Here is a 5,053-nt window from a genome sequence, read left to right on the forward strand (position 1 = left end):
AGCCATGTAACAGAAATCATGGTGTGGCAGGCAGATCCTTTGCTCATTATGAAACGATAAAGGTCAAGCCACTCAAATCTTCTTTGCAAGTATAATACCTGGTTAACTGAAATGTGTTGGAAACCTCACCCAGTTATCAGGCCGACAGAGAACTTGACAGACCTCACAAATGGAACTGTTTTGATTTACCTGTTCTCCACACGTAACACCTTCTCCGCAGGTCTCTCTCTGGCTGCTCCGTTGCTCAGACCTTAAACACTTGGAGCCAGGAGATTTGAGACACTCAAAGGCTGTCATCACCTGTCCCTGTATTGTTCCCCTTTCTTACCCCCGGAAAGCACAGAACGTCAGGATTCTTGCCGGGTAATTACCATATCTACAATCGTATAAGACGCCAGACCGCATGGGACACCCCATAATTTTGCAGCAGCAGAAACAACCACTTCTTGCCTATGCCTCGCATGAACCGTGCTTAGTGCATCTTAAACTTCAAAGCGTTGAAAATTGCAGCATCTTATAAACAGACCTACGCGGCAATTGCCTTTTCAACTGTCCGTGAGCAAGCAGACCTGCTCCTTGTTTCATCACAAGCCCTCGTGATTACGGGCCTTTGTGCTTTTTTGTTTGCAACTTAGAATTATGTGATCTTCTAAAACCCTTCCCCTTGGTTGAAGATATTTTTTTTTTTGGATCTGTGAAATGAAATCCCTGAAAAATAATAACCAGTAGAGGTACGTGCAAAATATATTGTCTCTTTAGCATCCGGAGGAACCTACAGTTTTGATAACTTTAATTGGGTCCCTGAAGCAAAATTATTCTCGGAATAACCAAGGTGTATATTTTTAAAACATGGCAGAATTTGGCCCTAGGAAACTTCTTTTTAATTCTAATATATCAGAATTACTGGCTGTTTACAGAAGAACCATTCTACTGAGGATTATCTCCTTAAAATGTAATTGTGTACTAAGAATGAACTGCAAATGTAGAGCGGATTTAAATTCAGGCGTCACATGCAGGGGTCACTCAGTTCTTTGGAGACTTAGTCCTTTACTTATTTGTGTGTTTCTGTTCGCCTTTCCCCCTTCCTTCCTTCTCTTGTTGGTTGGATGATCTTAAAGCCATTCATTGTGGTGGAATGAAGTTGGAAAGTTTTGAAGGGCTTCCAAGATAAGAAGCTTGTAGTTAGCGCCTTGANCAGGGCAGGTTCATTGGGACTGTGGGGTGAGAGGGCGGCAGACAGACCTCGGCCCACCCCCATAGAAAGGGCTGGCGCATCGTCTTAGGCTCCCGGAGAAGTCTAGATTGGAGAATTCAGGCTAGAAGGTGTCTCACAGGACCAGCCATTTCTCTTTGCACTGGATTTGGAGAATCTTAGTTGCCCAGTAGCTGAGGAGATGGGCAGGTGGGCAGGCAGATACTGGCAGATATGAGGTGCTCTGGGAAAGTCAGTGTTTCCCATCTCATAGCTTCTGCTGGCTGTTTACAGTGGCCGGGAGAGAGACGGAGCCCTTGTTCTTTGAAGCTTGAGGTGACGGACCTAATCACTTGTAGAATTGTAGCTTTCAGTTGCTCATTACCCAAGTAGTCCTTGATTTCCTTGTGGATTAATTACCGTGTTAAGTATTGAGGAGAATTTTAGGCACCTGCCTTTTCTTATGGACGCCGAGGGCCCAAACCCTCAGGACAGCCAGCGTATCTCTGAAGCTGGACTAACTTGATAATTTTTTTTTGTTTTAAATGTTTGTTTATTTTTGGGAAAGAAAGAGCATGAGTGGGGAGGGGCAGAAAGAGATGGAGACACAGAATCCGAAGCAGGCTCCAGGCTCTGAGCTGTCAGCACAGAGCCTGACGCGGGGCTTGATCTCATGAACTGTGAGATCATGTCCTGAGCCGAAGTTGGACCCTCAACCCACTGAGCCACCCAGGTGCCCCGTAACTTGATAATTCTTAACTGGGGGCAGTTCTGCCCCAGGGGACATTTGACAATGTCTGGGGATGTTTTTGGTAGCCATGAGCAGTGGGGAGTGCTGCTGGCCACCTCACAGGGCACAGGACACCTCTCAACAGTCCCCCAGCCCCAAATGTCCCCTGCGCTACAGATCAGAAATCCTGGGCTAACTGGACGTGTTTTCCTGGGACTTGGAATTCCAAGTCAAGCAAGTAAGGAGAGGGCCCCGCGGGAAGCCACTCGTTCTAACAGCAGTAGCCACAGGTCAGTGTCTGAGGCACTCGGCTACAGTATAGATGCTTGACTTCCCACTGCCCACTGGCCCGTTGATGCCTGCTCTTAAGTCTGTCCCATCTGAGCGCCCATAGATTCTGTGTGTGCCCCCCCTCCCCCGGGCCATTATACTTACTGTAAACTCAGTCTGAATTGGTTTTCTTGGCTCGCTCGCAATCAAAACTTTAGCTGTGGCATTATTGCTTTTAAAACTTAACACATTTTTTGTTCTTAAAAGTGGGGAACTGTCCCTCACCCTTCTCCCCTCCAGTGATATCATATAGGGAACTTCATTATATAAGGCAGGGGATGTGGGAGCTGGTCTGGTGAATAAGGTGGTCTTCCCACCACCTCCTTGCCCATCACTGATTTCCCACCCCCGTTAAATTGTAACCTGGGGGGTAGAATACGTGAAACCTTTGTCAGGCATTCAGACCTTATTTGGAAGGAGTTCATATGATTTCTCCAAAGGTGAAGAGAAGTTTTGGAGGCAGAAGCAACTTAGGAAAAGGTTCCGAGCATTGGACCTGGCTTTTGGGGGCAGTCTTGGTTTGCGGTGGTTTCGAAGGTGGCCCTTCCCCATCTTACAGAGGCAAAGCAGGGTAGGGCTCGGCAGGAAGTTCCAGAAAGGGTGTGAGGCCAGAGTCACAACTTCTAATGGCCACAACGACAGGTAAGCACGCAAACAGTCAGATCAGATAGTGAGTCTGCATGTTAAAGATATAAGAACACTCTTCATTTCCAAATACCAGAAGTATTTTTCTTTTTTTTTTTTTTTTTTGCCTTGAAATGTATGTTCCCCTTAGTCTGTATTTGATCTTTCTTCTTCTGACAGACCTTCGTTATGTTAAGTGACATTCGGGATGCCTGGGTGGCTCATTTGATTGAGTGTCCAACTCTTAATTTTGGCTGAGGTCATGATCTCGCACTTTGTGGGGTCGAGCCCTGCGTGGGGCTCGGTGCTGACAGTGTGGAGCCTGTTTGGGCTTCTCTGTCAGTCTCTCTCTCTCTCTCTCTCCCTCTCCCTCCCTCCCCNGTATCTTTGTCTCTCTCAAAATAAATAAGTGTACTTAAAATGAAGTGGCATTCTAGTGCAAGGAAAGAAAGAGTGTAAGCACCGTGGGAACTGGCAACTTGACCTCAGTGTTGCATGACAGAGAGTGGTGGGGACTGTGGCGAGCTAGAAGGTGAATACCCGTGTAAAGGGAACAGTTACGGAACTGATCAGCTCTGACACGTGTTGCTGTGGGGAGTAAGTGAGTCCTAAGTGGCTAAACCTTCTCATATAGTCCAAAGAGAAGCTGGAGGGGTGCCTGGGTGTCCCAGTCTGTTGAGCATACAGTTCATTTCTTCATTTTGGCTCAGACTCAGGTCATGATCTCATGGTTCATGGGATGGAGCCCCATGTCGGGTTCTGTGCTGACAGTGAGGAGCCTGCTTGGGATATTCCCTTTCTGTCTCTCTCCCTCTCCCTCTCTCTCTCTCCCTCCCTCCCTCCCTCTCTTTCTCTTTCTCTGTTTCTCCCCATTAGTGCATGTGTGCACACACATTCTCTCTCTCCCATCAAAATAAGCTTTGAAAAAAATAAAGAGAAGCTAGAAATCTGAATTTTCATGTGAATTCTCTGTATTTACAAGAATTACAAAAGAAAGAAAACCACATCTATGGGTTGTTTTGCTTTGTCCAACATCAGCTTGAGACTTCCGCACTGTCGTCGTCGTTATTGTCGTCGTTACTTTTAATCAGAGAAGGAGATGTTGTTACATGAAGTTCAGCATTGGGTTCACTGCCTTCCTTGTTTCTTCTCTCTGTGTCTCTGAGTCTCTTGAGAAATTTGCTTCCAGATGTATCCTTCCGAGGACACCTCTTCTCCGGCCTTCTTTGCTCTAGTTCAGGCTGTCCCTGGCCTCCTGAGACTGGCCCCCCCCCCCGCCCACGTTTGAGCTGTGCCCAGTGAAGGGTGGGTACAGGGTGTGCGGGGCCTTGAAAGGTGCAGTGAAGGCATTTCTGGGCAGGTGCTGGCGTGAGCACATGGGAGGCAGGCAGAGTGGAGAGGGGCCTGTGTGGCCCGGGTGGGACCAGGTGACTGGAGGGTTCGAGCCAAGGGGCACGAGACAGCTTGGGTTGGTCCAGCTGATGAAGAGCTCACAGGAGTTCGGGCTTTGCCCGGGAAGCAAAGTGGAGCGATTGGAGGGTGTGAGCAGGTAGGGTGGGTGGAATGCACCGATTCTGTAGTGATGTGCAGGGTAGATTAGAGTGGGGCAACCACAATTTTCTTTTTTAAAAAAAATATTTATTTTTGAGAGAGAGAGAGAGAGAGAGAATGCGTGCACATGGGATGGGGCAGAGAGAGAGGGAGACAGGGACTCCGAAGCAGGCTCTGCGCTGGCCGAGAAAATAAAACAGTAAAAGTAAAACAGAGAAAATGACAACATCTGCCTCCTTAGGGCCGTTTTGATGATGGAATCAGTTAATATTTGGCACGGCTTAGAAAAATATCTAAAATTAAGCTGTATTAAGTGGTAGGTGAGTGAAATATGAGATGCTTACTTCGCTAACCACGTCACGTGTGTTATTGCATTTGATCCATACAGACAGTTCTGAAATCGGAGTGTGTGTGTTGGGTTGGGGTGGGGGGCAGGTAATGATCTTTCATTCCTGTTTTGCGGAGGAGAACACTGAAGCTCAGAGAGGTTAGGTAACTTTCCTGACATCACACAGTAATCAGCAGAGCTGGAAATGGAAACCAGTCTGAGATCTGAGATGTGGCCACATTCCCTAAGCAGCGGACACTCAGGGGCTAGACCAGTTTCCGGTGGGCTTGTCTCACGA

The sequence above is a fragment of the Crocuta crocuta genome, unplaced genomic scaffold (genome assembly GCF_008692635.1).
Source record: "Crocuta crocuta isolate KB4526 unplaced genomic scaffold, BGI_CrCroc_1.0 scaffold27, whole genome shotgun sequence".
In the NCBI taxonomy this organism is placed as follows: Eukaryota; Metazoa; Chordata; class Mammalia; order Carnivora; family Hyaenidae; genus Crocuta; species Crocuta crocuta.